General features: G+C 45.5%; 1 protein-coding gene across 1 annotated transcript in view; it reads right to left on the bottom strand.

The window, feature by feature from the left end:
- The window catches only part of LOC115459528 (endoplasmic reticulum-Golgi intermediate compartment protein 2-like), a 405,254-nt gene that overhangs the window by 148,126 nt on the left and 236,003 nt on the right, over nucleotides 1-21,125 (bottom strand). The window lies entirely within an intron of this gene.

The raw sequence follows: 21,125 nt of genomic DNA, 5'->3' as shown, positions 1-21,125 counted from the left end.
GATATCTATATAATAAAAGGCACCTCCAACGTTCGAATGAAGCCTCAAGCCGGAAACTTGAGGCGGCCAAGATATCCGCTTTATCTGAAGGGGGACCTGTGCTGCAGCCCCTCCCCTTCATTAATGCTGGCTGTTGTTAAAAACACTGAAGGAGCACGGACAGACATCGCTTCAGGCTGCCTTAACCTTTGGTTTGCCTTTTGTTTCAGCTGTTTCGCAAACAGGAAATGATGGCGGGACCACAGGAACTGCTGAAACAAATCCAAAAACAAAGGTTAAGGCAGCCTGAAACTGCGTCCCTCTGTGCTCCCCTTCACTCTGTTTTTACAATAGCCAGCACTAATGAGGGGGAGGAGCTGCAGCACATGTCCCCCTTCACATAGGTAAAACAAAAATGAGCGGAAGCTGTCCAGAAAGACCAGACTGAATCCACAAATGTAAAAGCCAAAATCGTTTATTGTGACCCAACACGGTCCATGTTTCGGCCAAAGGCCTTCCTCAGGGGTCTAAAACAAGGATACAAAATGTATAGTAATAACATAATAACATAATGAGAACACATAAAAGTGTATTATGTATAATAAAATTAACTTGGAGCAACATTTTATTTGAAAAAAGGGGTTATAAAATATATATAATCGCAGATGAGTTTTGTTAAATAAAAGTAGAATAAAATCAAATAAAATCTATTACATTTAGAATAATATTTAGGTAAAATGTATTTGATGTTATTTAATCAGAATATATAATATATGCATAATATGTAATATGCATGCAGGAAAAAATGCAAAAAGTGTAATGATATATACTACATTAAATAATAAGACATATTAAAAATGAAAAGAGTATATATAATTAAGTACATGTAGAGATACAAATAAAAGTATATATAGATATGTAAATATATATAAAAAGGTAATAAGTAGCTGTGCAGACCCCGAATTTTTGAATATAAATTTAAATGAATATAAATTAATAATCATACCTTCAAGCTGGCTTATACTGGTATTCATCCAAAAGAAACTCACAGAAAGAGTGAGGTAATCTGGGCAAAAATGAATAATACAATTCGAAATGTAGTCTTAAAAAGATATACATACGAGATGTTTTTTAAATATAAAAATCTGGAGGTCACGTGATGGACTGAGAGAGAGGAAGTCGCACTTGTCTTCTCTCCGGGGCTCCCCCTCCTACATTCCCTGAAAATCGAAGAAAAAACCGAACGATAACTGCAAAAAATTTAAGCTTAACCAGCGCACATACATGGATATCTTTGTAACAAAAGAAAGGGTATGATACATACCTGTAGCAGTTGTTCTCCGAGGACAGCAGGCTGATTGTTCTCACGACTGGGTGACGTCCGCGGCAGCCCCCACCAACCGGAAATAAGCTTCGCGGGACGGTCGACACGCAGGGCACGCCCACCGCGCATGCGCGGCCGTCTTCCCGCCCGTGCGCGACCGCTCCCGCCAGTTGAATGACTAGCAAAAAATATGAAATACACAACTCCAAAGGGGAGGAGGGAGGGAAGGTGAGAACAATCAGCCTGCTGTCCTCGGAGAACAACTGCTACAGGTATGTATCATACCCTTTCTCCGAGGACAAGCAGGCTGCTTGTTCTCACGACTGGGGTATCCCTAGCTCTCAGGCTCACTCAAAACAAGAACCCAGGTCAATTGAACCTCGCAACGGCGAGGAAACAACAGAAATTGACCTACGAAGAACAACTAACTGAGAGTGCAGCCTGACCAGAATAAATTCGGGTCCTGGAGGGTGGAGTTGGATTTACACCCCAAACAGATTCTGCAGCACCGACTGCCCGAACCGACTGTCGCGTCGGGTATCCTGCTGGAGGCAGTAATGTGATGTGAATGTGTGGACAGAAGACCACGTCGCAGCCTTGCAGATCTCTTCAATAGTGGCTGACTTCAAGTGGGCCACTGACGCTGCCATGGCTCTAACACTATGAGCCGTGACATGACCCTCAAGAGTCAGCCCAGCCTGGGCGTAAGTGAAGGAAATGCAATCTGCTAGCCAATTGGAGATGGTGCGTTTCCCGACAGCGACCCCTAGCCTGTTAGGGTCGAAAGAAACAAACAATTGGGCGGACTGTCTGTGGGGCTGTGTCCGCTCCAAGTAGAAGGCCAATGCTCTCTTGCAGTCCAATGTGTGCAACTGACGTTCAGCAGGGCGGGTATGCGGCCTGGGGAAGAATGTTGGCAAGACAATTGACTGGTTAAGATGGAACTCCGACACCACCTTCGGCAGGAACTTTGGGTGGGTGCGGAGCACTACTCTGTTGTGATGAAATTTGGTATATGGAGCATGAGCTACTAGGGCTTGAAGCTCACTGACCCTACGAGCTGAAGTAACTGCCACCAAGAAAATGACCTTCCAGGTCAAGTACTTCAGATGGCAGGTATTCAGTGGCTCAAAAGGAGGTTTCATCAGCTGGGTGAGGACGACGTTGAGATCCCATGACACAACAGGAGGCTTGATAGGGGGCTTTGACAAAAGCAAGCCTCTCATGAATCGAACGACTAAAGGCTCTCCAGAGATGGCTTTTCCTTCCACACGATAATGGTAAGCACTAATCGCACTAAGGTGATTCCTTACTGAGTTGGTCTTGAGGCCAGACTCTGATAAGTGCAGAAGGTATTCAAGCAGGTTCTGTGCAGGGCAAGAACGAGGTTCTAGGGCCATGCTCTCACACCACACGACAAACCTCCTCCACTTGAAAAAGTAACTCTTTTTAGTGGAATCCTTCCTAGAGGCAAGCAAGACCCGGGAGACACCCTCAGACAGACCCAACGCAGTGAAGTCTACGCCCTCAACATCCAGGCCGTGAGAGCCAGAGACTGGAGGTTGGGGTGCAGCAACGCTCCGTCGTTCTGCGAAATGAGAGTCGGAAAACACTCCAATCTCCACGGTTCTTCGGAGGACAACTCCAGAAGAAGAGGGAACCAGATCTGGCGGGGCCAAAAGGGCGCGATCAGAATCATGGTGCCGCGGTCTTGCTTGAGCTTCAGTAAGGTCTTCCCCACCAAAGGTATGGGAGGATAAGCATACAGGAGGCCGGTCCCCCAATGGAGGAGAAAGGCATCCGACGCTAGCCTGCCGTGTGCCTGAAGTCTGGAACAGAACAGAGGCAGCTTGTGGTTGGTCTGAGAGGCGAAAAGGTCCACCGAGGGGGTGCCCCACGCTCGGAAGATCTTGCGTACCACTCTGGCATGGAGCGACCACTCGTGCGGTTGCATGACTCTGCTCAGTCTGTCGGCCAGACTGTTGTTTACGCCTGCCAGGTACGTGGCTTGGAGGAGCATGCCGAACCGACACGCCCAACGCCACATCCCGACGGCCTCCTGGCACAGGGGGCGAGATCCGGTGCCCCCCTGCTTGTTGACGTAATACATTGCAACCTGATTGTCTGTCCGAATTTGGATAATTTGACAGGACAGCCGATCTCTGAAAGCCTTCAGTGCGTTCCAGATCGCTCGGAGCTCCAGGAGGTTGATCTGCAGATCCTTTTCCTGGAGGGACCACAGACCCTGAGTGTGGAGCCCATCGACATGGGCTCCCCACCCCAGGCGAGATGCATCCGTCGTCAGCACTTTCGTGGGCTGCGGAATTTGGAATGGACGTCCCAGGGTCAAATTGGTCCGGATGGTCCACCAGAGCAGTGAAGTGCGGCCACTGGTGGAGAGGCGGATGACATCTTCTAGATTCCCGGTGGCTTGAAACCACTGGGAAGCTAGGGTCCATTGAGCAGATCTCATGTGAAGACGAGCCATGGGAGTCACATGAACTGTGGAGGCCATATGACCCAGAAGTCTCAACATCTGCCGAGCTGTGATCTGCTGAGACGCTCTGGTCTGCGAAGCCAGGGCCAAGAGATTGGTAGCCCTCGCTTCGGGAAGGTAGGCCTGAGCCGTCTGGGTATTCAGCAGCGCTCCTATGAATTCCAGAGACTGAGTAGGCTGGAGATGGGACTTTGGGTAATTGATCACAAACCCCAGCAGCTCCAGAAGTTGAATAGTGCACTGCATGGACCGGAGGGCTCCTGCCTCCGAGGTGCTCTTGACCAGCCAATCGTCGAGATATGGGAACACGTGCACTCCCAGCTTGCGTAGATACGCCGCCACCACCACGAGGCACTTTGTAAACACTCGTGGGGCAGAGGCGAGCCCAAAGGGCAGCACACAATACTGAAAGTGCCGTGCGCCCAGGCGGAATCTGAGATACTGTCTGTGAGCTGGCAGTATCGGGATGTGAGTGTATGCGTCCTTTAAATCCAGGGAACATAGCCAATCGTTTTTCTGAATCATTGGCAGAAGGGTGCCCAAGGAAAGCATCCTGAACTTTTCTTTGACCAGGAATTTGTTCAGGCCTCTCAGGTCTAGGATGGGACGCATCCCCCCTGTTTTCTTTTCCACAAGGAAGTACCTGGAATAGAATCCCTGCCCTTCCTGCCCGGGTGGTACGGGCTCGACCGCATTGGCGCTGAGAAGGGCGGAGAGTTCCTCTGCAAGTACCTGCTTGTGAAGGGAGCTGAAAGACTGAGCTCCCGAAGGACAATTTGGAGGCAGGGAGGCCAAATTCAGGGCGTATCCGCACCGCACTATTTGGAGAACCCACTGGTCGGAGGTTATGAGAGGCCACCTTTGGTGAAAAAATTTTAACCTCCCTCCGACCGGCAGATCGTCCGGTACGGACACTTGTAGGGCGGCTATGTTCCCGTGGATCCAGTCAAAAGCCCGTCCCCGGCTTTTGCTGTGGAGGCGCAGGGGGCTGCTTAGGCGCACGCTGTTGACGAGAACGAGCGCGCTGGGGCTGTCCCTGTGCCTGGCGAGGCCTTCGGGCCGGCTGGTTGTACCTACGCTTTGCAAAAGAATAGGGTGCAGCCTGCCGTGCCCGGGAAAAACGCCCACCCGTGGGGGCGGGTGCTGAAGGCGCCCGGTGGGAGAGCTTGTCGAGAGCGGTTTCCCGCTGATGCAGTTGGTCCACCATCTGCTCGACCTTCTCACCGAAAATGTTATCCCCCCGGCAAGGGACGTCAGCCAGTCTCTGCTGGGTGCGGTTGTCCAGGTCAGAGGCACGCAGCCATGAGAGCCTGCGCATCACTATACCTTGGGCCGCAGCACGAGATGCCACGTCACAGGTGTCAAAAATCCCCCTGGACAGGAACTTTCTGCACGCCTTCAGCTGCCTGACCACCTCCTGATAAGGCCTGGACTGCTCCGGCGGGAGCTTATCGACCAGGTCCGCCAGCTGTTGCACATTGGTCCGCATGTGGATGCTCATATAGAGCAGGTAAGATTGGATGCGGGTCACGAGCATGGAGGATTGGTAGGCCTTCCTCCCAAATGAGTCCAGAGTGCGAGACTCCCGCCCCGGGGGCGCCGAGGCGGTATCCCTCGAACTCCGTGCCCTCTTGAGAGCAGAATCCACGACCGCTGAGTCATGGGGCAACTGGGGCCGCATGAGCTCTGGGTCAGAGTGGATCCTGTACTGGGACTCTGCTTTCTTGGGAATGGTGGGATTAGTTAGTGGTCGCACCCAGTTCCGGAGCAGCGTCTCCTTCAGGACATTGTGCAGCGGTACCGTGGAGGACTCTCTAGGTGGTGATGGATAGTCGAGGACCTCGAGCATCTCGGCCCTCGGCTCTTCCACAGAGACCACGGGAAAGGGAATGCTTATAGACATATCCTGCACAAAGGAGGCAAAGGAGAGACTCTCAGGAGGTGAGAGCTTCCTCTCCGGTGACGGCGTGGGGTCCGAGGGAAGGCCCGTAGACTCCTCTGAGGAGAAATATCTCGGGTCCTCCTCTTCCCCCCACGAGTCCTCATCCTCGGTATCGGACATTAGCTCATGTAGCTGCGTCCGGTACCGGGCCCGGCTCGACGTCGAGGCACCGAGGTCTCGGTGTCGTCGAGCGGTGGACTCCCGCGCCGGCGGGGACGGAGCTCCCTCCATCGACGTCGACGGGGACTCCACCTGCGTGGCTGTCGAGACCGGCACCGCAAGCGGCGGCGGTGTCGACTGCCCCGGCGCCGGGCTAGAGCTCGCCGGCGCCACAGTCATCGGCGCCGAGGGCGCAAGCACCCCCGGCGCCGCACAGCCTGGCGCATCAGCCCTTCCAGGATCCCCGGAAGGATGGCTCTGAGGCACTCGTCCAGGCCCACTGCCGGGAAAGGCGGTGGGGCCGGTAAGGGTGTCGGTGCCGGAAGCTGCTGGGGGCCAGGAGACGGCACCGAGGTGCCGGAACCCCGACGCGTCGGTACCTCCACCACCGACGGAGATCTCTCCTCTCTGCGATGACGCTTCGGCGTCGACTCCTCTTCAGGGTGCACCGAGGGCTCCCGGTGACGGCGCTTCTTGTCTTTTTTCCGGTGCACGTCACCGGTGCCGGAGGGCATGGAGGAGGAGGAGGTCGATCCCCCTCGGTCTCGGGGTACCGGGTCCGACAGGGTTCGGTCCCGTGGCTCACGAGTTGAGGGAGTGACCGGGGCCGACTGCCCACGCGGTCTCTCTACCCCACTCTCGCCGGCGGACCGGCGGGCCGACGGGACCTGTTCTCCTGGGGTCGCTGCCATCGGTGCCGATGTCTCGGGCATCGATACCGGTACCGAAGAACCGGTCTTCGATACCGATGCCGTCGAGGTCGACGTCGAGGGGCCGGCGCAAGTTCCAAAAAGACGGTCCCGCAGAACTTGCCTCGCAACCTGAGTCCGTTTCCGGAGACCGAGACACAAAACGCACGACTTGAGATTGTGCTCCGGCCCGAGGCACTGGAGGCACCAAGCGTGGGTGTCGGTCTGCGAGATCGGCCGGCCGCAGCGACCACACTTTTTAAATCCACTCGGGACCTTCGAGGACATCGACGGAAAAATCGCGTCGGCGAAGTCAAAGTCGGCAATGGTGGCTAAAATCACACCACGAAAACTGAAACCGACCGAGCGGCCACTAGGCCGCAACGAGGCGTCCCCGCTAGAAAGCGAGGGAAAAGAAGGAGCGCGTGCTCCACACGCGCAAAATTCTTTTTTTTTTTTTTTTTTTTTTTTTTAATAAAAGAGAAAGAAGAAGAAGAAGAGGCCGAACAGGCCAAAAGCGACGATCCGCGTAAACGCGGTCGAAAAAATCCGGCGGCTGAAACGAGAGAGAGGGGAAAACACAACTCTCTCAGTCGCGGAAAAAAAGTAACTGGCGGGAGCGGTCGCGCACGGGCGGGAAGACGGCCGCGCATGCGCGGTGGGCGTGCCCTGCGTGTCGACCGTCCCGCGAAGCTTATTTCCGGTTGGTGGGGGCTGCCGCGGACGTCACCCAGTCGTGAGAACAAGCAGCCTGCTTGTCCTCGGAGAAACGAGGGCTACAGCGGCGAAATCGGCGAAAAAAACAGCTGAGAAACATCGAGGGATAGAAGAATCCAAGATGGCGCCTAGCCAGACCCCGGAGCAGCCTCCACAATTTCACCCGCTACAACTTCAACAGATCACGGAAGCGGTGAGAGAGGCTATGAAGCCGGAACTAGCAAAGTTATCCGACCAAATAGCGGGAGTAGAATCGCTATTGGGGGACACAACGAGGAGGACTGGGGAACTAGAACTACGGGTGTCAGAGCTGGAGGACTTAAGCACGGACAGAGGAACGCAGTTGCAAGATTTACAAAACCTGCTGCGAGCCCAGGCAAAACACTTAGATGACTTAGAAAATAGATCTCGCAGATCTAACCTGCGCCTAATTGGAATCCCTGAATCGATATCAGACCGAGCATTACCCATACAATTGGAGAGTTGGCTAAAATCTGAGTTTGCCCTATCGGACAGCAGTGGGCCTCTGTGTTTAGAGAGAGCACACCGTCTGGGCAGGAGAATCGAAGGGGGAAACAGACCGAGGGTAGTCATCATAAAAGTCCATAATTTTTTACACAAAGAAGAAATTTTGAGAGGCGCTAGATCCAAATGGGACTCCCTTACATTTGACGGATCAGCAGTAAAAATCTTTCAGGATTATTCAGCCGCCCTTCAGGAGCGCAGGAAAGCATTTGGACCTCTGTGCCGCCACTTAGCAACGAAAAACCAAAGATTCATGCTATTGTACCCAGCCCAACTTAAAGTATTGGAACAGGGGGGCTGGAGGATGTATCACTCTCCAGAAGAGGCTCAATCTCTCCTGCCGGACAACTCCATATCCTCCCCGAGCCAAGATGGCTGAAAGGGGCATGCATGAGCAGTGGCAGGTTAAGCTGGTATTAAGGTGCAGGCCCGCTGTAGCGGTAATGCAGTGAGAGTAAACCTTGCATAAAGTTATAATATGGTTAAATGTTATGGAGTTAATATAGATCTGTATGTTTGCAGATATGTTGATTTGAAATATATTAATATAACTTTGTCTCAGCTAGGCTGAAAGATTGTAAAGAGGAAGGGGATGGGGGAGGGGGGCCCCCCACCATCAGTTGACCGGAGCTCTCCTAGTAGAAGTTGCGAAGGGAGAGGTCAAAGACGATAAAGGGGGGAGGAATAAAGGGTAGGGGGGGAAGTTTGGGAGGAGGGAGGGGGGAGGAGAAGGGGGAAAAGGGAATTAAAGAAAGAAGGGGATTGGATGTACGGGGAAAGTTCCAGAGCTATTTGGGGTTAAAACGGGGAGGCTCGGGTGGAGCTGGGCACTGGAGTCTCCCAATTTGTCAAAGCTGTTTGATAACACTAGGAATAACTTTACACTGGAAAAGGGGGTGCTCGAACTAGATTTATAACATGGAATGTAGGGGGCATCACTTCCCCAATTAAGAGGGCAAAGATTCTACAGGCCTTAAAGAGGCATCATGCAGATGTGGCTTGTATTCAGGAGACGAGACTATCTCAAGAGGAATTGCAAAAGCTGAAGAGAACCTGGGTGGGTGAGGTACATGGAGCAGCGGCCGAGGGAAGGAAAGGAGGGGTTGCAATCTTAATCCGAAAGGGGGTAGTGGCAAGAACTCATTTGGTGAGCAGCGACCCAGGGGGGAGATACGTGATAGTGCGCCTTTGGTTACAGCATGTGGAGTACTTAGTAATGGCGCTATATGGCCCAAATCTGTATGATAGATCTTTTTATGATCACCTTGTTCAGCTGTGCCTCCCACATGGGTCTCTGCCACTGCTAGTGATGGGTGATTTCAATTTAGTGGCTGACCCTGGTTTAGACTGCTCATCTCCTAGGAGGGCGATCAAAGGAGGTCCAGAGGTGAGGGCATTGTCACAGTTTATTCAGTCGCTTGGAGTGGTAGATTCTTGGCGCACATTACATCCAGAGGTGCGAGAGTATACTCACCTGTCTAGGGCTCATGGGACTCTCTCACGTCTGGATTACATGTTGGTGGACCGTAGGGTGTTCCCCTCTGTGATAAAGGTAGAGATAGGTCCGGAGGAGATTTCGGATCATTCCTTGGTATGGCTAGATCTAGAGGATAAGGACCTGGGGGATGGGGGAAGAAGGTGGAGATTTCCTTCGTATTTAGCAACAGACCAAAAATTTAAACTATATTTGCAGAAGAGTTGGGAGGAATATTCACAATTTAATAAAGAACATAGGGATAATCCCCAATTGTTCTGGCAAGCAGCGAAGGCGGTCCTGAGGGGGGCGGTGATTGCGTTTACTGCAAAGCGGGAAAAGAAAATTAATGGGGCAATTATACATCTAGAACGCAGACTGGGGAAAGCCAGACGGCAATTTGTGGCGGTTCCATCGAGTTATAACAAGGAGCAGATGAGAGTAACTCAAGTAACTTTAAATTCATTATTACATGAGAGAGCGTTGAGAGCCCTGACGGTTGGGAAATTCCGTTTCCAGAGATATGGGAATAAATCAGGTGCCATGTTAGCAAGAGTAGTTAAAGCCTGGGGTGGGCCTAGAGCGATAGTGGCTGTGAAAGATAAATTTGGGAATATTCAGAATGGGAGGGAAGGAGTAAAAAAGGTATTCCAACAATTCTATAGTGACCAATATAAAAATATGTCCCCGCCATCATTGGAGTCGGTGACAGAATATTTGAGAAGGGCTAGAATGACGACACTGAAAGCAGAAGAGGTGGAGGGCCTGAATGGGCCTATCACAGGAAAGGAACTGCAAGATATAATTAAGTCTCTCCCTGCGAATTCAGCTCCAGGCCCGGATGGCTTCTCAAGTGAATTCTACAAAATCCTAGGCCCACACATAGTAGGCCCCATGCACTCATATTTTGAGGAGGTAGTGGCTCAGGGGCAGTTCCCGGCCTATGCAAATGAAGCATTGATAACCTTGCTATTGAAACCAGGAAAACCAGAGAATCAGGCTGGTTCTTTTAGGCCCATTTCCTTAATTAATGTCGACACAAAAATCTTAGCTAAACTATTAGCAAATAGATTGCAGGCGTGTTTACCTAGTCTTATTGGTCAGGAACAAGTAGGTTTTATTCGTAATAGGCATTCAGGAATCAATGTGAGACGGCTACTGTTGGCTCAGGCCCAGATTCAGCGTTCAGGCGGTGAGGCGATGCTGGTTAGCCTGGACGCTGAAAAAGCCTTTGATAAAGTGGGATGGGACTATATATTTGCGGTGTTGAGGCACGTAGGTGTGAGGGGTTGGTTTTATGGGGCCATCCAGTCACTATACTCCAATCCTCGAGCGGCAGTGTTGGTGAATGGGTCTAGAACACAACAATTTTCTATTGCGAGGGGGACTAGGCAGGGATGCCCCCTCTCTCCGCTTCTCTTTGTGCTATCTATTGAACCCCTGATTAAAACTATACAACAGGGAGAGGAGGTACCAGGGGTGGTGGTTGGTGGAGAGAAAGTAAAAGTGTTAGCCTTCGCGGATGATCTATTGATAATATCAGAATCCCCGAGGGTGGCATTACCAGCGCTGCTCGAGGAGATAGAAGGGTTCAGTATACTGTCAGGGTTTAAAATCAACCGGGAAAAATCACGCATAATGAGGTTACCTGTGCGACTGGATGGCCCCGGCCTAGACGATTTCTCTCTACAGAGAGCAAAGACAGAGATGAAATATTTGGGTGTCTTAATCCCTAACACATTAAGTGATTTGTATGAGATAAATATCCAAAAATTAATGAAAGACACAGCAAGAAAACTTGAGCAGTGGCGGGGCCTTCCTATTTCTCTGTCAGGGCGTATAGCATTGTACAACATGATGATTATTCCCTGCTGGTCATATATGTTTCAAACTTTGCCCCTACACCTCACTAATAGGGATGAGAAACGAGTGAATGGAATGTTGAGGAAATTTTTGTGGAGGGGGAAAAAATCGAGATTCCCACTGGAAAGTATGTATGTCCCGAAGGAATATGGTGGAATGGGCTTGCAGAGTGTGAGACACTTGGGGATTGCTTGTGCAATGAGACATGTTACAGACTGGTTCCGTAACTCTGCGGATTTCTCAGCCACCACAATGGAACTACGGCTGTTTGCACCCACAAACTTCAGTAGTTGCCTGCATGGGAGTGGAGGGGCCTCTCCACTACTACATATCTCAAATATACTGCCGCAGGCACGCAGAGCATGGAGCTGGATTTGCAGACTACATCAATTTTCCTCAAGAGTTACTCCATTGCTTCCAATCTGCGGGAACCCTGAGTTTCAACCTGGTTTGATATATAAAATTTTTGAACAATGGAAGACGCAAGGTGTGGTCTATATCTTCCAGATCCTAACGCGAGAAGGAAAGCTGCAATCATTTCAGAAGCTGCAAGATCGTGGCCTTCTCCGCCCTAAAGACTATTTCCATTATTGGCAGTTGCGTCACTACATGAGGAGCTTGTCTTGGGAGGCCTTGGCGGAGGACGTACAGGAGGAATTACCAATGGCATTTTCGTTGGGAGCACAGCAAAAGGTTCCATTGAGGTTTCACCTCCGACATATCAAAGACACAGCTGCAGAGCCCGATTTTACTCAATATGCGGAGGCTTGGAGCAGAGACTTGGAGGCAGTCATCTCAGCTGAACTACTTAAAGAACATGTGTTGGCCCTTAACAGAGGGTCGCCTTCAGCAGACTACTGGGAATTACAATACCGCTTTGTGTTCCGGATGCACATGCCGCCTCGGCAGGCGTTTCATGTGGGGATTTCCCCTGATGGAGCATGCCCCAAGTGTCATTTTGTTGGAGCGACTTTAGGGCATATGTATTGGACTTGCCCAGCAGTGAAACATTTTTGGATAACCTTACTAAGTCGGGTTTCTTCTTTGTGGAGAACTAGATGGTCACGCTCTCCGATGTTGTTATTCGGGAAGCCTTGTTTACAGGTTCCCCGGCCGAGAGGGCTCACTCTATTTGTTCAGCGAGCCATACTGATTGCAAAAAAGACTATTCTAGTGGACTGGTTATCTTCAAGAGGCCCCTCACTCCAGTCTTGGCGAATGCGGATGGTGCAACTACTGCGTTCAGAGAGAATGATGATAAAAGATGGAAATGCGACGGAGTTGGATAAATTCTGCTCGAGATGGGGCCCGTTTTTGGACTCTATGCCCCCATCAGCTAAAAGTACCCTCTTGAACATTTGACTGGCTCATGGAGCTCCGGACATTCTTTCCCAGGATACTTACTGAGTTTCAGGGAGGGGAGGGTGGGATTGAGTTGATAAGGATGTACCGTTCTGGGGGGTCCTGGGGGGACATCAGAGTCAAGTCCCCTGGGGATTCCCCGATCGGGATTGTGCCTTCGGCATCAGCTGGAATCTTAAGGGAGGGAAGGGAGAAAACTAAAAATTGATGATGATGTTTGGTGATAGAATAACAGTGAAGTAATTATGTTATTGTCCAATCTGCTACTTACCTGTTGATGTGGATTACTTTGTTTTCTTTTTATGTCAATAAAAATGATTGAATATAAATATAAAAATCTAATATAAATTTTAAGATATATATAGTTTATAGATGAAAAGGTGTTCTTGGAGATGATAGTCGCGATGAGCGCTAATAATACTGACATTGGTGCTATTTGGATGGCGGTTGATAAGACCATATTTCAAAGGTTCCGTTGTTCTAGCGATATCCACAGTAATCTTAGCTTTAATGTTCGACAGTAATTTAAATAGTTAATGGGAAAAACATAAGATCCGAACAACGTTATTTAATTGAACTCAGACAGTGTGTTTAAAGAACAAACCGATAGGGATGTTACTTATGAAGAAAGTTATCAGAAAATAAGAATATAGATTTTAAATTTATCTGCATAGGCTTGCTTGTACATTAAAAGCCAACAGTGGCAAATGTTAAAAAACAAAGCGGAATCTTATCAAGAAAGTGTCTTAAGAAAAGATTTGAAAAAGATTTTTTAAAAATTGAGAACTTACCGCTAATGCGATCAAAGTGGGTTGGTCAGTGTTATCTATATAGACGTTGAAAATCAGCAATGGTAAGTCAGCTATTATTTATAATGAATGGACTGACGTCGCGAGTGATGTAAGCCACGCATAAGAGCCTATGATGGCTAAGCTTCACGATGTTTGAAAGAAAGCACAATGACGCTTTAAACCGTCTCAATCAATTAATGGTGTATGTAAAATAATAGAAGTTGGAGGGGTTTGATGTCTTAGAACGTCCATGTATTAAAATCGCCAAAAATATAACCGATTTTTTAATTAGAGATGTCTAATAAAAATGAGCAAGTCTATGGGATATTATATTTTAATGAAATACATATGGTTAAGTGTGTGAGGATTAAACTAAGAACCAAAAGTAAAAGTGCTAGTATTTAGAGCTAATTATGACCGTTGGAATTCAACGATCATCAATTCTGTCTATTTGCATGTCCTGTAATGATATTGTAGAGCCGAACAAATTGAAAGTTTTAACGGGTGCTAATTGTAAATGTCATAGTAACATTTTAGGATATCAAATCGGAGCTATCTAAATCAATTCGGTATGTATATGAGTTAGAAAGAACCGTACAACTGATAGTTTTAAACAAAGACAGGTGCGGTCGCACCATGGAGCGATACAACGGCATTATAACATCCGCACACCTGGACTCCATACCCTTCTTAACACCCAACATTCTATTCGCTTTCCTAGCCGCAGCAGCACACTGAGCAGAAGGTTTCAGCGTATCATCGACGACGACACCCAGATCCCTTTCTTGATCCGTAACTCCTAACGCGGAACCTTGCAAGACGTAGCTATAATTCGGGTTCCTCTTACCCACATGCATCACTTTGCACTTGTCAACATTGAACTTCATCTGCCACTTGCACGCCCATTCTCCCAGTCTCGCAAGGTCCTCCTGTAATCGTTCACATTCCTCCTGCGACTTGACGACCCTGAATAATTTTGTGTCATCGGCGAATTTAATTACCTCACTAGTTATTCCCATCTCTAGGTCATTTATAAATACATTAAAAAGCAACGGACCCAGCACAGACCCCTGCGGGACCCCACTAACTACCCTCCTCCACTGAGAATACTGGCCACGCAATCCTACTCTCTGCTTCCTATCTTTCAACCAGTTCTTAATCCATAATAATACCCTACCTCCGATTCCATGACTCTGCAATTTCTTCAGGAGTCTTTCGTGCGGCACTTTGTCAAACGCCTTCTGAAAATCCAGATATACAATATCAACCGGCTCCCCATTGTCCACATGTTTGCTTACCCCCTCAAAAAAATGCATTAGATTGGTGAGGCAAGACTTCCCTTCACTAAATCCGTGCTGACTTTGTCTCATCAGTCCATGTTTTTGTATATGCTCTGCAATTTTATTCTTAATAATAGCCTCCACCATCTTGCCCGGCACCGACGTCAGACTCACCGGTCTATAATTTCCCGGATCTCCTCTGGAACCTTTCTTAAAAATCGGAGTAACATTGGCTACCCTCCAGTCTTCCGGTATTACACTCGATTTTAGGGACAGATTGCATATTTCTAACAGTAGCTCCGCAAGTTCATTTTTTAGTTCTATTAATACTCTGGGATGAATACCATCAGGTCCCGGTGATTTACTACTCTTCAGCTTGCTGAACTGACCCATTACATCCTCCAAGGTTACAGAGAATTTGTTTAGTTTCTCCGACTCCCCCGCTTCAAATATTCTTTCCGGCACCGGTGTCCCCCCCAAATCCTCCTCGGTGAAGACCGAAGCAAAGAATTAATTTAATTTCTCCGCTACGGCTTTGTCCTCCTTGATCGCCCCTTTAACACCATTTTCGTCCAGCGGCCCAACCGACTCTTTGGCCGGTTTCCTGCTTTTAATGTATCTAAAAAAGTTTTTACTATGTATTTTTGCTTCCAACGCTAATTTCTTCTCAAAGTCCTTTTTTGCCCTCCTTATCTCCGCTTTGCATTTGGCTTGGCATTCCTTATGATCTATCCTGTTACTTTCAGTTGGTTCTCTTCTCACTTTCTGAAGGATTGTTTTTTGGCTCTAATGATTTCCTTTATCTTACTGTTTAGCCACGCCGGCTGACGTTTAGTCTTTTTTCCCTTTTTTCTAATACGTGGAATATATTTGTCCTGAACCTCCAGGATGGTGTTTTTAAACAGCATCCACGCCTGATGCAAGTTTTTTACTCTGCGAGCTGCTCCTTTCAGTCTTTTTTTCACCATTTTTCTCATTTTGTCGTAATCAGCCTTTCTATAGTTAAACGCTAGCGTACTTGATTTCCTAGTTTCACTTCCTTCAATGCCAATATCAAAACCGATCATATTATGATCACTGTTATCAAGCGGCCCTCGTATCGTTACCCCCTGCACTAGATCATGAGCACCACTAAGGACTAAGTCTAGTATTTTTCCTTCTCTTGTCGGCTCCTGAACTAGCTGTTCCATGAAGCTGTCCTTGATTTCATCAAGAAATCTTATGTCCCTTGCGTGTACAGATGTTACATTACCCCAGTCTATATGCGGGTAATTGAAATTTCGAATTGTATTATTCATTTTTGCCCAGATTACCTCACTCTTTCTGTGAGTTTCTTTTGGATGAATACCAGTATAAGCCAGCTTGAAGGTATGATTATTAATTTATATTCATTTAAATTTATATTCAAAAAATCGGGGTCTGCACAGCTACTTATTACCTTTTTATATATATTTACATATCTATATATACTTATATTTGTATCTCTACATGTACTTAATTATATATACTCTTTTCATTTTTAATATGTCTTATTATTTAATGTAGTATATATCATTACACTTTTTGCATTTTTTCCTGCATGCATATTACATATTATGCATATATTATATATTCTGATTAAATAACATCAAATACATTTTACCTAAATATTATTCTAAATGTAATAGATTTTATTTGATTTTATTCTACTTTTATTTAACAAAACTCATCTGCGATTATATATATTTTATAACCCCTTTTTTCAAATAAAATGTTGCTCCAAGTTAATTTTATTATACATAATACACTTTTATGTGTTCTCATTATGTTATTATGTTATTACTATACATTTTGTATCCTTGTTTTAGACCCCTGAGGAAGGCCTTTGGCCGAAACATGGACCGTGTTGGGTCACAATAAACGATTTTGGCTTTTACATTTGTGGATTCAGTCTGGTCTTTCTGGACAGCTTCCGCTCATTTTTGTTTTACTTTTGTCGTTTTGCGGGAGACTTTGGACTCTCTTTTGTGTTATTTCCAGGACTTTTTGTCCCCTTCACATAGGAGCAGGAAAGACTGAAACTTTCGTTTCTCCCAGTCTTTGCAGTCGGGAGCAGCTCACAGGTTCTAAATCTAGCCACTTAGGAGTCAACTGGGAAATATTACAGCTCAGCCTCTGCACATACAGAGCATCAGCTTCAGCGCAACAGTGAACGGGAGCACGGGCTGCAGCACACGTCCTGCTTCCACTGCGGGCCCACAGACACTGACAGTGGGTGCATGGGACCAGAGAGAGGGAGGGAAGGGGGTCCAGGGATGAGAGGGGTGGAGGAGGTCCACGGACAACAGATCGAAGGGAGGGGATCCTCAGCACTGAGAGGGGGGTCCTCAGACCACTGAGGTGGGGATGGAAGGGGGGGTCCTGAGACCATAAATGGGGGGAAGGCCACACAGGGCGAGGGGGAGTGGCGGCGACCTTGGGGGGGGGTGGAGGGGGGAGCAGTGGCTACGACGACCTTGGGAGGGGGGTTCATGGGATGAGCGCTGGCACCCTGGGGAGGGGGGGTGGAGGGGTCAGTGGCGGCGCTCTGATAAAAACCTTGCTAGCGCCCATTTCATTTGTGCCAGAAACGGGCCTTTTTTTTTTTTTTACTAGTAGTACATAAAACTAAGTATACGACCAGAGGGAAAACTGATCAGAAATTATTCTAGGATGATCTTGACTCAGGCTTCATTAACGATGAACCAGCCATGTTTTTAAATGACTGGATTAATCATAGTGAGAAGATTCTAGATTGTATTGGTGCTATACAAAACTAAAGTAAAATTCTACAGACAATAAAGGATTCGCACAAGAATTGTTGCACTTACAGAAAACCTGTAGAACATTAGAACGAATGTGGGAAAAGAACAGTCTTGAATAAACAAAATTGGAGGTTAACTATTCATAAATACAAAAATATTTTAAATACTAGGTGGAAAGAATATTACTCCAAGCTGATTGGGACCAAGATATTTAATACATTTTTTTTTTCAAATTGTAAAAGATTTAACTGATGTTCAACAACATCTCCCCTCTATTTCAAATAACATTCCAACTGCATATGACCTAGCAGAATATTTCCAAAACAATATTATTTTAATACGTTACCAATTTCGGGAGGTTCCATTTAACTATTCAAATTAATCATCAAATATCACTGAAGTGATTGCAGTAGATAAAATTTAGTATGATTTTACATCTCTAAGATGGTGTCAGGAATTATGTTAATTCTTACTGCTGACTTGACTCTTGCTCACCATACTTAATGAAATCAGCATCTGTGAACTTTAAAAGCTGCTTGCTAATGAAATCAGCATCTGTGAACTTAAAAGATGCTTGCTATTCTGGCTACAATAGTCTTTGGAACTAGGTCTGTTTCCTACTGATTTGGGTGATATTATAATTACTCCCATATTTAAAAAACAGAAAAAGAACCTTGTCAGTCTATTTCAATTTTTAAAGACCTGCTGCCTCAATACCTTTATTCGCAAAATTGATGGATAGAGTAGTAACCTTCCAAATGATTATTTAGAATGGCATAATATATGTCACCATTCTCAGTCAAGCTTCTGATCGGCACATAGTACGGAAAATGTACTAGGTTCACTATTAGATACTGCTAGACTCTTCATGAGTGAAGGAAAGAGAATGCTTATTCTTCAAATTTGATCTCTCAAGTGCTTCTGATTTGGTTGATCACACTATACTTCCTCAAACTCTTGAGGACTTGGGGATTACGGGGTGAGTTTTCAATTTCAGACCCTTAAGAGAAAAATTACACTGGCTTCCATTAAAAGAACGCATTGCATTCAAGGTTTGTACCCTGGTTCATAAGACCATACATGGTGAAGCTCCGGGATATATGTCAGACCTCATAGACCTACCAACCAGGAACTCTACTAGCTCATCTCGTACGTTCCTGAATCTACACTATCCCAACTGTAAAGGACTGAAATATAAACTAACATATGCATCTAGTTTCTCCTACATAGGCACACAAATCTGGAATGAATTACCAAAAACCATAAAAACAACCCATAATTAATTTCCGTAAATTATTGAAGACCAACTTATTCAAGAAAGCTTACCATAATAATGCATCCTAATTGTCAATCAACAAGATGTACACTAGACTTTCACAATATTTAATTCTTTATTTCCTAATCGCTCATACTAATTTTAAAGTTTAATATTCATGATTGTTCAAGCTAAGTTATCACGATTTTTATTATAAGATGAACTTTCCTAACTGAATACCTACTCCATTCTGTCTCCTCTACCTTAACTATGTATTTCTTTTTTCCGGAACTGGTAATCACCACTACAGACTATGTAAGCCACATTGAGCCTGCAAATGGGTGGGAAAATGTGGGATACAAATGTTATAAATAAATTGATTGGTGTCAAGGTTTTTTTAACAAATAGATCTTACAGAGTCAAAATGGATACTATAATTTCTAAGCCTTGGTGCAATCCTTGTGGAGTACCACATTGTCTCCAATACTGTTTAATGTATTTCTGCATTCACTGGGCAATGAACTGGAGAGAGCTGGCTATTTAAATTATAGTTATGCTGATATTACTGTTAAGTTCCTTACTGCATGCAGAAATACCTATTATCCAGAAGTGTATTATGTTAATTGAAAAATGGATGTTACAGTATAAGTTAAAATTAAACACTGAAAAAAACAAAGTTTTTACTGGTTGATAATAATCCGGATCCTAATTTGACTTTTTAATAATTGATCTATATAAATATCAGCTTTCATCAGTCATTACAATTTTAGGAATACTTATTGATCAATCTTTGACATTTGGGGCCCTGTTTATTATTTATTGCATTTGTATCCCACATTTTCCCACCTCTTTGCAGGCTCAATGTGGCTTACAATACTTCATGAATGGTGGAGATATATAATAAACAAACATGTAGTATTACAGAGGATCTTGGGTAACATGATAATGGTAAAGCATGAAAGAAGTATAACAAGCAAATATTTAAAAGACAATTCTGGATATATGTGGAGGAGTTCGCATTTATTGGTCTTTGTGGTATGCCTTGTTAAAGAGATGGGGTTCTTAGTAGTTTGCGGAAGTTAGTTACTAAGCCACACTGTAGGTTTGCTACCGTTTTTATTGTGTACTAACACTAGAGACACCCATATATTCCTATGGATGTCTTTAGTGTTAGCACATGCTAAAAACACTAGCACACCATAGTAAACAGGGCCCTTAATTTGTAAATCAACAATCTGGTTAAAAATACTATCTGCCTGATGAGGAAATTTTGTTGTATACATACATTTTTTACACAATAGCAATTTAGACTACTGGTACAGGCATTATAGCTTTCACAACTTGATTGTTGAAATATTGTTTATATAGGCTGCTTAAAGCAAATGCTGAAAAAAACTAGAATTAATTCAAAATATGGCTGTTTGATTTTATCAGTTAAGAAAAATTATAGTATTTCACATTTTTACATATCTCTGCATTGGCTTCCCATTAAAGCTAGGCTACAATTTAAGTTTTTCTGTATTCTTAATAAAATTTTGTTTTTCTTAATAAAACTTTGTTTGGACTAGCTCCATTTTATATGTATAACCATATTAAGTTTATAAGCCATTTTAGAACACATAGAGAGAGTAGTTATAATCCGTTCGGTTTCGCTTAATTACAAGGGGGGAAAAACCCCAAACTTTTGGAACCCTTATTTACCTTTAAAGATGATTTGGAAAGGACATATGTAATGCTCTACAGATTTCTTTTATCAGGATTTCAGAAGGAGGAACAAAACTATTTTGTTTCATAAATGTGTGTTGTTTAAGGACTAGAAAAAGAGGTAACAGCCACTAGCCATTTGATTAGTATTAATCAATGATTAGTCTTTATTTTTACAGTTGTTGGTTTTAATATTAACTTGTGTTATTATTATGTAATTCCCAGTTATTGTCCTAGTCTCTTTCATTGTGATCCACTTAGAACTGAGCAGGTACAACCAAAATACAAATTCTGATGTTATGTTATTACCTCTGGGTCAAAGATGCTAATGATACTATAGTAGTATATTGGATAATTAGCAATTGTCAGATGTTGTTTTGCTTAGTTTAAACCCATAACCCCCAAAATAAGGCTTGAATGGCTTGCCATATATCAAAAGACAGTATAGATGTTTGGGTTGTTTTTTTGTTGGTGTGTGTGCTATGTAATGATGATTAAGTATTTATGAGCTTTGTAACAGTTCCCCATTTTGGGGTATATTAAGGGGGCCTCAAACTGTGTTAGGGGCTCTCTGTCCTTGACCCCCATACAAGGGCATACATACATTCGGGCAAATAGATGTTTTTAAAGCTTATGTTCCTGACTGGTCTTTGAATCAACCACAGTTGGAAAGTCTCCGCTCCGGCATATGGTTTTACTCAGCCTGAAACAGAAAAATCATCTTTCCAGGCTGAGGGTTTACAGTTCATTCTAATAAGTTTTGACACTGAATAGTACCTCT

Source organism: Microcaecilia unicolor, unplaced genomic scaffold (assembly GCF_901765095.1).
Source record: "Microcaecilia unicolor unplaced genomic scaffold, aMicUni1.1, whole genome shotgun sequence".
NCBI lineage: Eukaryota > Metazoa > Chordata > Amphibia > Gymnophiona > Siphonopidae > Microcaecilia > Microcaecilia unicolor.
The sequence above is the reverse complement of the archived record's forward strand: the minus strand, read 5'-3'. Positions and strand labels throughout refer to the sequence as shown.